Source organism: Apium graveolens, chromosome 8, assembly GCF_009905375.1.
Source record: "Apium graveolens cultivar Ventura chromosome 8, ASM990537v1, whole genome shotgun sequence".
NCBI lineage: Eukaryota > Viridiplantae > Streptophyta > Magnoliopsida > Apiales > Apiaceae > Apium > Apium graveolens.
Genome location: NC_133654.1, coordinates 99,506,298 through 99,519,201, shown reverse-complemented (window position 1 = coordinate 99,519,201; position 12,904 = coordinate 99,506,298). Strand labels below are relative to the sequence as shown.

The 12,904-nt window shown below is 37.0% G+C and overlaps 1 non-coding gene across 1 annotated transcript; it reads right to left on the bottom strand.

Moving 5' to 3' along the window:
* Positions 1-12,477: 12,477 nt before the first annotated feature.
* On the bottom strand, positions 12,478-12,584 carry LOC141682298 (small nucleolar RNA R71). Its single transcript, XR_012559700.1, has one exon. It is a non-coding gene; the product is annotated as a small nucleolar RNA R71 (small nucleolar RNA).
* Between the last annotated feature and the right edge of the window lie 320 nt (positions 12,585-12,904).

The window sequence follows — 12,904 nt, the reverse complement described above, 5'->3', positions numbered from 1 at the left end:
TGATAAGCCTCACTTATCAAAAGAAAAATAAAATAAAAGAAATATCAGGTACTCCTTTGAGATCTAGAAAAAAGTATATATGGAAGGGAAGACCCAAGTACATTGCTGGTATTAATTAATATGCATTAGAAAAGAAAAATAAAATTTTCTTGGTGACTTTTCACATTCTCTGATTACTGAAGAAATACTCTGATAATAGTATAAATTCTGATAAGCAGTTGTGACTCACTTACACTGAGAAGCCACTGTAAAAAGGAATTTCAAAAGATGCATAAAATGAGCACAAAACAGTTGAGGTGGACTCATGCATAAACTTATTCTATAGTAGACTTCAGAGTAATGACAGATTTTAAGCAAAGTTCTTAGTTATGCTTTATTTCTAAGATGTACTGAAGTGAATCAGACTTTACTCTTTGTCTGATATTTAGCTTATTGCACACACTTACACTCCATATGAATGATGAAAATTACCGTGGTGATAAATGTTATTTTGGATGAGCAGTTTAAGTTTCAGTTGTATAAATTCTGAGGACAAGTACTGATGAAAGTTCTGATAATTAAGTTCTGATGTACCCATATCAGTATTTGTGTGAAGAATTACAGGAATAAACATTCATTTTTCGAGTTAAGGAGCCATATTCTGATGGCTTTTAAATCCTGATAATAATCAAGTTCTGATGCTGATGTGGCAGTATTTATTTACTTGGTTTATTTTTGGTCATTACTTGAACGGTCATATTTTTACAGAATATTGGTTTATGTGAGATAAAGCAGTAATAATCATTTGTTTAGTGGGAACAGTTTTTTCTTAAAACAAACTGAACGTGCAATGTAATTATTACTTATTTACCGTGCCCATTAACTTTTGCCTTAACTGCTGCATACCTGACAGGTGTAAAGGTCTGTTCCACTTCTTATTAACTGTTGTCACGTGGGGTTTTTAAGTAAAAGAGATAAAAGATTTTCAAATCTTTTATTTTCATTTTTATTCTACTCTCTCTCTTTTCTTATTCTCTCTCACATTTTCTGACGGTTTTTCTTTACAGACATTTTCTCAAACACCTTACAGGCACTCTAACTTCTCACTTATTTCTGATGGCGCCTAAGGATTTAATTGTTGATGGAGCCAAATTTGTCCCAAATAATTATGCTGCAATCCTAACCAAGGCTGAAGCTTCATCAGATTTGCACTTTGTGCAAGATTTATTAGCTCATAGTGAGATTGGGTTTGCTTTGACCCAACCTCAAACTATTTCAAGCCAACAAGTGCTTACATTTTGAAGAACTGGGCTTTTTGATGATGGTGGTGCTACTGGTACTCCAAGCATTGTTTTCACATCAGGAGATGTCGAGCATGTGGTTACTCTGGAGCAGTTCGTAAAGCTCTCCACTTACCTGAAGGTTGCACATTCTCAACAGTGGAGGATCCTATCTTACAGCAGCTTATGGCCAGTCTAGGCTATGAGAAAAGTTTGGGAAAGCTGTGTCAACTAAAAAGAGCAAATATCAGTAAAGAATGGAGCTTTTTCTTTGATTGTATCACTAAGGCATTCGCCAATAAATGCTCCAACTTTAATGCTATTCCCATCATGAGTCAGTAAATCGGGTATGCCCTTATTCATCAAACTCATTTTGATTTTGCAAGTGTTGTGCTAGGTTTCATAGGGGATAGGATGATAGAGGATAGGAATGTAGTATACTTCCCTAGATTCTGTCAGCTTATATATACATTTTGTTGTGCTGATGAACCCCAACCTACCAGTGATTTAATTCCACCCTTTAAGCTTGCAAAAAGTGCCTTTAATGATTTGTTAAATGGTGACATTAAGAAACAAGTGTAGAGACCCTTACAGATTCCTCAGTTAGTAAAACAGATTCTGGTAAATGCTGATCCACAAACATACACATCTGTTTACCCTGATGTCCAACCTACCAACACATCACAGCCAACTCAACAACCATCAGAACCTACCATCTCTCACCAACCTCAAACTTCTCAACCTCAACCTACTCAACCCTCCATCAGAACATATTTCAAACCATCACAGTCATCTCAACCTCAACCTTCAACACATCCTGTGAAGCCTTCATCTTCCACACCCAAGAGTACTAAGATAGTACCTCAATCTTAACAGAAGAGAAGGAGAATTGTTCTGAGAGATGTGTTAGACAATGAGGAACAGGTTCCAATATCAGAACCTGTTGTTGTAGAAGCTGAGAAGATCTCTTCTCTGAAAAATACTGAAATTGAGAGTTCTAGGCCCCTCAAAAGGCTTAGAAAGCTAAATTCTGATGATGAAGCTCCCAAAGTCTCTAATTCTGCAAAGAGACTTAAAAAGCAAAGAGCCAGGGGGCTGTAAGTGTTTCATCACACTCAGAAGAAACTCTGAAAGCAGCAGCTAAGGAAGGGGGTCATGAATCTTTGATCCCAACAGAACCTATAGTAATTGAATTACTTCCTACTGCTGAGTCAGCACACAAGTCTCCTATTCAAGAACAAGAGGATATTCCAGAGACAGTGTCTACACCTCCTGTGTCTCCTGTAATTGATCCAGTACATACTGAAGACCCAGGTACAAGTGCTGAAATTGATATTCATAACTTGATTGTGCCTGAGGTTCTGTACTTGGAATCTCCACCAATTCAACTCACTCCACCAACAACACCAATTCTAGATGCTTTATTCAATGAAGATATTCTAACTACACCAGTTCTGAATCTAGATGATGAAGATCAAATTGAAGGTGGGCATCAAGATTTGGCTGTTGATTAGAACTTAGCTGCAGATCAGTACTTAGAGGATGATGATAAAGCCTCTATAGCCTCACATATTATTATTTTATCAGAGGATGCTGATGCTGCAGGCTCTGTAAGTTCTGATGCTGATAATGCTGAACTTACTGGTGAAGCTGCTGCAAATGTAGATGCTGAAGCAGCTGGTCCCTCAGGACATGCACCTCAACAAGCTTCATGCCAAGCTGACTTAATCAAGAAGTTTGTTAGAGAGGATGCACCAGTACCTTGGAGTGAAACTCCTAGAGGACATGAGTGGACTAAGGAATGGAACTCAGTTAGTTTTGTTCTTACTGAAAAAATTCTTGCTGAGCACCTTGCCAAAGCTGATGAAATGCTGATAAAATGATGATTTCAAGGCACAGTTGAGAGTTACTGTAATGAGTACTAGACACCTTCAAGGTCAACACTAAATAACTCATGACAAGGTGAATAAAATTCAAGAATCTCTGATCCAGCAAGATATGAATGTAAAATTGGAAAAAAACAGATTTTTCAAGCCATCCTTTGACAGAATTGGGTATATTGAAAAAACTCAGGAAAAGCAACAAGCTCAGATTGATGAAATTCTAAAGAATCAAGCTTCTCATCAAACTCAACTCAATGAGATCCAATCCTCAGTGGAATTGCTTTTCTCTCTTCTTTTACCTGCTGATGCGAAAAAGGGGGAGAAAGTAATTAAGTCCAAATGCAAATCTACTCAATCACTGAAGGGTAAGGATGATGGAAATGGTGACCAGGGAAACTCTGGAATGGGTAGAGGTCATGGTCAAGGAAAATGTGGCAAAGGTTCTTCATCAAAGACAACTGAAATTTCTACACAAAGAACAAATTCTGATACTGGGAGAGGAATAGGTTCTAATACTGGTAAAAGGATAAGTTCTAGTGAACATCTGGAACTTGATGAAGAAATTTCAAGGATATTTTTTCTTAAAGAAAATCCCGGAATGGACTTTGAAAGTCTAAAGGAAGAGGAAGCTAGACTTAAAGCAGAAAAAGCCAACTCCAAATCTAAAGCTTCTGTTGTTGAAAAGAAACTTCCAAAACCTAAGGGTATTGTGATTAAGGAAAGGACAAATTTTGAGGCAACCAAAGCCAAATCACAAGTGGAGGTAGATCCAAGAACCAAGGGCAAAGAAAAAGTTGATGAACCTGTAAAGGTATATGTGCCAGTCATGGATGAAGAAATATTTGAAGAAGATGCTAGTCTTACTCTGATGAAAAAGAAGATTTCTCAACCAACCTCTGACATGGCTCAAGTTGTTCAGAGTCAAGATGTAGTAAGTTCTGATATGACGGTGAAGCAAGCAACCTCTGACATAGCTCAAGTTGGCTTGATATCAGAAGATAAGGAAAAGGAAACCTCTGATATTGCTCATGTTAAACCTACAAAGATGCTACTACCAGGATTCACCAAAGCTCAACAGACTCAACCTTTAAAGACTATATTAAGTGGTTTCGAAGCAAGAGTTGTTACAGGAAAGGAAGCAAGAGAAAAATCTGGATTGGGTAGTACAAAAGAGAAGAGAGTAAGCAATATTACCAATGATCCAACTTCCTTAAGTGAACTAGGTGTAGGAGCAACTCCAAAGAGATTGAATCAAATTGAATCTGTACAAATGGTTTACCATTCTGTTTTGAAAGAAGATATCATGTTATACTTTATGACAGATGGGAGGGTATTCCAGATCAGGGAAAATGCAATTTCATTGAAGTATTTTGAAGAACTGGAACATGTTCTATTTCTGCTTCAAGTAAAAAACAGATCAACAGATGGTGCTGTAGGGTGTTTAAAATCAAATATTCAAAGACAGAAGATTTATTCTGTAATGTCTGACAACCCATACTGTCCCAAGTATAGATCTCACAGTGGAGAAATTGTTGAAATAAAGCCTAATATTGCTAAAATCATCACTAAATTTTCTGGTATTAAGGGACTTGAATTCAATCTTGAGTCTGATAAAGCCTACATCATCAGACTAGATCAGATATAAGGAAAGCTAAAATAAATGATCTCAGGGCTGCTATATTTCAAACTGGTGAAGATACAGTTGAATTGAAGAATGCTAAAAGGAGGATGGTCAATGAACTTGAATATGCTGAGAGATGTTTGTTAAAGAACTATCTCATAACAACTCCTGACATCAAAGAGATCAGAAATTGAAGCCAAGTTAAAGATCTACAACTGCTTAAATTCTGAAGTGTATACAGACTGAAGCTGTTATCAGACCTTAAGGATGGTAAAGCTATAAGGATTATAAGTTGTAGTTATCTAGTCAAATTCTCATGCATTTGTACTTAATATTTTTGACATCATCAAATATCTGTTAAACTTGTATATTATGATAATTTACAAGTTGGGGGAGATTGTTAGATATATTTGTGATGTCATGTCTAATATGATTTGTGTTTAGTTTTCAGTTCTTACTTAACAGGATAAATCAGTACTTAACTGGAAATCAGTACTTATACGGAAGTCAGGACTTAAGATATCAGAACTTAAGTTATCATGAGATATTTATCAGGAGATAATATCAGGACTTAGGGAGACGTTCAGATAAGGAAGGCGGCTGATTGAAAGGAAAGAAGATCAAGACAAACATAAGAAGAGATATGCATGGAGAAGAATTCTATGAGGAATAGAATACTTGGAAGAAAAGATAACTGATTGATATATATTAGGAAACAGAATCGTATTTGATATCAATTAGAAGATTATCTTGTAAATGTGTAGTATATAAACACAGACATAGGGTTTACACTATAAGTGTTATCATAGTCGAGTTTATTATTCATTGTAACCCTAGCAGCTCTCGTGATAATTTGTTCATCACTGAGAGAGAACAGTTCTTTGTAACAGAGTTTATTGTGTTAAGTAAAATCTGTGTTTTGTTACTTGAGTTCTTATATTCAATTTGATTGTAATAAACACTGTATTCAACCCCCTTCTACAGTGTGTGTGACCTAACAGAATCGGTGATCGATTAAACCTTTCGTGAATAATGTACAATGTAATATAATCCCTTTAACCTAATATTATAGATTAAACTAGAGGCATGTAATGTGTCATCCTCATCATAGTTTAATCCAGGTTTCCTTGATCAATGGGTAGACTATAATATCAAATCAACATTTGAGCGTGGCCACACATTTCATAGTCTAGCTCACACAAGAGGCCAATAATATCACTCCTAAAATAGGAGGTTAAATCCCATCTAGATTATTCATATTTCTCATACGATTCATAATATACCCAATGTCCACTTTTATCATTACCCGGTCAAGAATAACTTTTAATGGAATCAATGTATATAAATTCTCGTATAGAAATATAATGACTTCAGGTGTAATGACCATTACATCATTATCACTGTGAGAATTACTTATGACATAACAGACATGTAGAATCTCACATTGGGTCTGTCCAACACCATGTACATATACATTTGCCTGTGTTTTTAACTTTAGTATCACTATACCAATGATCAATGAGATGTGATCATCAGTCAACAAACACACCAATCTTAATGCATTATTATTATCCCTTAATAATAATACTCGACTAGGGACCTTTAGAAATATTGATACTATTCTCATAATCTCATTTCTAAGTCATCTACTTAGAGATATAGAATTGCATATCATATTTCAAGGATATTTATTAATCTACCATTTATATCACAGTAAATTAAGAATTAATAAATTATAAAGAGAATAATCGATAGAACATAAACATTAATAATCCTAATGTCTTAAGCTAAAACATCATATTGTTATCTCTAGGGCACAAACACTAACTCCGAAACCATCATAATTTCAGCTGGAGCAATAATCAGAGTGGTATGCAATATCCACAACAGCCTTACCAGCAGTGTGGAGCCAAGCCATTTAACCCTCCTGGTTTTCAACAACAATATACACCAAGAAAACAATTTCAACCAAAAGAAATGCAACAACAAGCTCATGGAAGTGTTGTTCAATCTGTGAATGAAAAATATAAATTGGAAGAATTGAGGCTAATGTGTAAAAGCCAAGCGGTTTCAATCAAAACTTTGGATAATCAAACTGGAAAAATTGCTAATGCGTTGTTGAATAGACCACAAGGAACTCTTCTTAGTGATACAGAGGCTAACCTAGGCAAGAGGGAAGTCAAAGAACAGTTGAAAGCAATCACTTTGAGATCTGGAAAAGTCGCTAACCATCAAAAATTAGTAGCTGAGAAAAAAGAAGAATTGCACCGGCAGAAGGTCAGCACGCCCGCGCTACCTCTCAGCGCGCCCGCGCTCTCCCCTAAACCAAACAATGGAAATCTTGATAATGCTTATCAGGAGGATGGTGAAGCGAAAACGAACAAAAATTCTGATGAACAATCTACTCCTAAGCAGAATACAAATAACAAACAGGTCTATCTACCTCCTCCATATCCAAAAAGACTTCGAAAGCAGAAGATCAACAAGCAGTTTGCCAAGTTTCTGGAGGTTTTCAAGAAATTGCATATTAACATACCTTTTACGAAAGCTCTAGAACAGAGGACGAGCTATGCCAAGTTCATGAAGGGTATTCTATCTCGGAAGTTAAAACTTGAGGAGTTGGAAACTATTGCTCTAACGGAAGAGTGCAGTGCGTTGCTGTAACAGAAATTACCTCGTAAACTTAAAGATCCGGGAAGCTTCACGATACCATGCACTATTGGAAAGTTATCTTTTGATAAGTGCTTGTGCGACTTGGGAGCTAGTATCAATCTGATGCCATTATCTGTCTTCATACAACTTGGGTTGCCTGATCAAAAACCTAGAAACATTTCCTTACAACTGGCTGATCGGTCCATCACTTATCCGGGAGGTATAGTGGAAGATGTCTTGGTTAAAGTGGATAAACTCATTTTTCCTTCTGATTTTATCATTCTAGACTTTGAGGAGGATAAAAAGATTCCTACTATCTTGGGAACACCATTCTTAGCTACAGGCCGAACTTTAATCGATGTGCAAAAATGAGAGCTTACAATGAGGGTTCAAGATCAGGATATCACTTTTAATATGTTTAATGCAATGAAATTCCCAACAGATGAAGAGGAGTGCTATAAAGTAGAACTGGTCAACTCGGTAGTGAATTCAGAGATGGAGCAATTGCTAAGGTCAGATACCTTAGAGAGTGTTTTAACAAGGGAATCTGAGATTGAAGACGAAGAAGGAGTAGAGCAACTTCAGTTGTTGAATGCATATAAGTGGAAGAGGAAGTTGGATATGCCATTCAAGTCACTTGGAATAGCAGAGCTAAAAAATTCTCAGGAACATCTTAAACCATCTATTGAAGAAGCTCCCATACTTGAGCTCAAGCCACTGGCAGATCACTTGATGTATGCATTTTTAGGTGATGAATCTATATTACCTATTATTATTGCATCTAACCTGTCAGGTAGTGATGAAGACAAGATTTTTCTAATTTTAAGAGAGTTCAAATCAACAATCCGATGGAATATAGCAGATATCAAGAAAATCAGCCCTTCTTATTGTATGGATAAAATTCTGCTGGAGGAAGGAAGTAAACTTACGTTGAACATCAGAGAAGACTCAATCCTATCATGAAGGAGGTGGTAAAGAAAGAAATTCTTAAATGGCTAGATGGAGGGATCATTTATCCTATTTCGGACAGTTCATGGGTGAGCCCGATGCAGTGTGTGCCGAAGAAAGGAGGCATTACATTTGTAGCTAATGAGAAGAATGAGCTCATCCCTACTCGGACAGTCACAGGGTGGAAAGTATGCATGGATTTTTTAAAGTTGAATAAAGCCACCAGAAAAGATCATTTTCTACTTCCATTCATCGATCAAATGCTTGATAGGTTGGCTGGTCATGAGTATTATTGCCTTCTGGATGGGTATTCAGGTTATAATCAGATTTCTAATGCCCCAGAAGATCAGGAGAAGACCACTTTTACTTGTCATTTTGGCACTTTCACTTTCCGCCGAGTTTCTTTCAAGCTTTGTGGTACACCTGCTACTTTTCAGAGATGCATGATGGCCATATTTTCTGACATGATTGGTACAAATATTGAGGTATTCATGGATGATTTTTCTGTTTTCGGATCTTCATATCATGAATGCTTGCATAATCTGGGTTTGGTGCTGAAAAGGTGCGTTGAGACCAATCTGGTGCATAATTGGGAAAAATGTCACTTCATGGTGCAACAAGGTATCATTCTTAGGCACAAGGTATCTAGCAAGGGGCTGGAAGTGGATAAGGCAAAAGTGGAGACTATCGAAAATCTTCCTCCACCAATCTCAGTTAAAGGAATCCGCAGTTTTCTTGGTCATGCAGGTTTTTATCGGCGATTCATTAAAGACTTCTCTAAAATTTCTAAACCCTTGTGCAATTTGTTGGAGAAGGATGTTCCCTTCAAATTTGATGAAAAATATTTAGCTAACTTTAAGATTTTTAAAAAGAAGTTGACTACAACACTTGTTATTACTGCACCTGATTGGGGTGAGCCTTTTGAGATGATATGTGATACTAGCAACTATGCAGTGGGAGTTGTTCTTGGTCAGAGAAAGAAGAATATTTTCCATGTGGTTTATTATGCTTGTAAAACCTTTAATGATGTTCAGCTGAATTATACTACTACGGAGAAGGAGCTTTTGGCTATTGTTTAAGGGTTCGAGAAATTCAGTTCTTACTTGCTTCGGACAAAAGTGACGGTTTATACTGATCATTTAGCTATTAAATATTTGGTCTCAAAGAAAGATTCAAAACCATGATTGATTCGATGGATTCTCTTGCTTCAGGATTTGAGTTGGAAATCAAAGACAAGAAAGATACGGTGAACCGCGAGGCGATGATCGCCATTCTTGCTAGACTTGATTTTAGAAGTTTCACGACAAGCTAAAGACGGAAAATAAGCACTTCGTGGAAGGCAACCCACGCGTTTCTGGAGTATTGTCGCTTATAAAAAAATTGGCAAAAGCTCAGCGCGCCCGCACCTGCCCGGTGGTCAGAAAAAAACAAAAAAAATCAAATGTTACACATGTTGCGTGTATCTGCCGCCTGATTCTCCACCCGAAGAGGGTGATCCTGCCGACAGTTAGGTATGCTCTTGCTATCCTTATTATTGCCTTCAATGAGGTCATTGAATATTTTAAGTTTGGGGGTGGTAATTTAAGGATTAGTAGTAGTAGAGTCATGTTTATATAGAATTCATATTGCATTGGTAGGGGTAGTTCATTCATAATCTTGTATTTCTATTCATATAGACCATAATTGTTTGCATAATTGTTTTTGTATATTACGTGAGTCCATTTAGTTACATCTACATAGCATATAGCATGATCCCGTATGATGAGCTATTTCTGGTAGGTAGGTCAATGTTGATTTGAGTGTAGTGATGATGAATAGAGGGATGATTAAGTTCTTATGAATTGACTTGCATGTCTAGAAGCTAAGCCTATTTACAAGTCTCATCAGTTGCTTTTGGGCTAGATCAGGGCCATACTGGTTTGGTTGTTGAAATTTAATCACTTGTTTACATTTAGAATGTTTACTATTCCCTTGATGAAGAAGGAGCACTAAAATATAAATTGGGGCAAACCAGGGATTTCATTGCTAGTTGTTAATAAAAGTTAGGCGTCAAAAGGCTAGTAGCCGCTCATATCTATGAGTAGTCTAGGGATGGATGAGATGGAGCGAAACACAGTCATTCCAGAAAAAAAGAAAAACAATTGTGTTAGTATCTGATTATACAGAATTGACCACGGGTGAGCACTTTAATACTCAAGAAATTAAGTTCTAGGGGACTCTGTGCCTAGTGACCTAAGGCGTGTTCAGTCTGGGATCTGCTAACCTAACGCACACTACATGGGTATTATTGCATAAGTATTTCGGGGCCTCATTCATTACACGGTCAAATAAGCATTTTTGTTGATGTGTTCAGTGTTATAGCATGAATCCTTGTCTAACTCCAGTGATGATGGAGGTGTTTTAGAGTCATGATGTGTTTAGCGTTCATTCTACTTATAAGCTTGTGATTGTTTTGGCGAAGAACAAGATATGGTTTTGATCTAGTGTTAGGAGTATATCTGATTAGCAAAGTACACACTCACGCTTCTGTTCTTGTAAGTTAGTACATGGGATTTAGTCGAGCTCTGTTTAAAGTTATTGCATTCTTAGAGATATTGGCTTATTGATTTGATTATTGTTATTCCGAGGGGATGTTTGCATTGTCATTAAGTTGCATTCATTCATTTAGTTGCAGTCATTCATGTATTTTTGAGTCTGTTTATGCTTGGGGACAAGCATCGATTTAAGTTTGGGGGTGTGATAAGTGGATTTTATATCCATTTAGAACACTTCATATTGACTTAAGTTGACTTGATCTCAAGTATGTGGTGTTATTGATGCATTTTTGTTGAGTCTTTGTAGAGCTATAACTAGAGGCAGTACTGGATGTTTCTATGCTTCTATGATGGAATAAGATCAAGAAATGAAGGGAGGAAGCTCTCCATAGGAGCAGAGCGAGAAATAAAGAAAGCAGTTTTTTTTGGCAGAAGTCAAGCGCAGCCGCCCTCTACCTTCGCGCGCCCGCGCTGCTGAAACGGAAGGCTAGCGCGCCCGCGCTAGGTCGTGCAAATAGAAATCCTATTTTGATTTGATTGGAAGTTTCGTGCGGTCTGAGTAATATGGAAGTATAAATACCATAAGATATCAATCAGAAGGACAGAACGGAAGGGAGAACAAACAGTGGATAGCACAAAAAGACTAAGAAGAAGAAGATCTAGTTCTACATCTTATTTTTGCATTCTTCTAATTAGGCGATATTTTGGATGCTCGTTTCGGATTTGTTTTCTAAACCTTAATACTTTAATATTCTCTTATAGTATTCATAACTTTTTTACTATCATGTTTTTATCGGAACTCATGATGACGAGCCGTTTAGATTATCAAACTCAATTTGATACTTGTCTTATCAGTGAATAATAATCATATATTATTGCATAAATGCACAATCTGAATTAAACCAATATCTATGGGAAGGAACTAAACTTAATCTTATATTACTTGTGATCGCGTATGCTTGCGTGTTTTGGTGCGAACAAGTTTTTAGCGTTGCTTCCGGGGATCAGTGTTAAATTTAGTTTATGTGCTTGTCATTAGTGGTCGTTAAAGTTCATTGACTCGGATTATTTCTCTTACCAATTTTACTTTGCTTGTGTGTTTCAGGTATTTTTTCGAGCGTGTATGCGAAAACATTCTCAATCTCATAAGGACACACTAGAAGAAGTAGAAATGGAAGTGATCATTATAATGGGGTAACCAACAGCAGAAATGAAAGCATTGAAAGATTATTCTCAACCGAAAATCAGTGACATTCAGTCTAGCATCGGCAGACCAGCCATTGTAGCTAATACCTTTGAAATCAAGCCTGGCATGATTTAAATGGTACAGAATTCAGTCCAGTTTGGGGGGGGCTCTAACGGAAGATCCCAATATGCACATTAAGGATTTCATCGAGATTTTCGACACCTTCAAGTTCAACGGTGTTTCAAAAGATGCTATGAAACTCAGACTTTTCCCATTTTTTCTGAGGGATAGAGCTAAATGCTGGTTTCACTCTCTACCATCAGCTTCTATTGCGACATGGGAGGATCTTTCTAAGAAATTTCTTACTAAATTATTCCCTATGGCAAAAACAACTACAGTCAGGAATGCTCTTACTCAATTTGCACAGCAATCGGGAGAATCTTTATGTGAAGCTTGGGAGCGCTACAAGAAGATGCTTAGGAAGTGTCATCATCATGGAATTCCTGATTGGATGGTAATCAATTGCTTTTATAATGGGTTGGGAGCACAGTCGAGACCCATGATAGATGTAGCATCAGGTGGAGCCTTATGGGCTAAGAGCTATGAGGAAGCTTATGACCTAATTTGAAATGATGGATACTAATGAATATCAGAACCCAAATCAGAGACTATAACAAGGAAAGGTAGCAGGAATTCTGAAGGAGGATAAAGCTACGGCTATAGCGGCTCAGCTAAAGGCGTTGACTATGAAAGTGAATTCTCTGCCTAACTATGGAGTTCATCAGATAACAAGTGTTTGTGAGCTTTGTGCAGGTGCACAT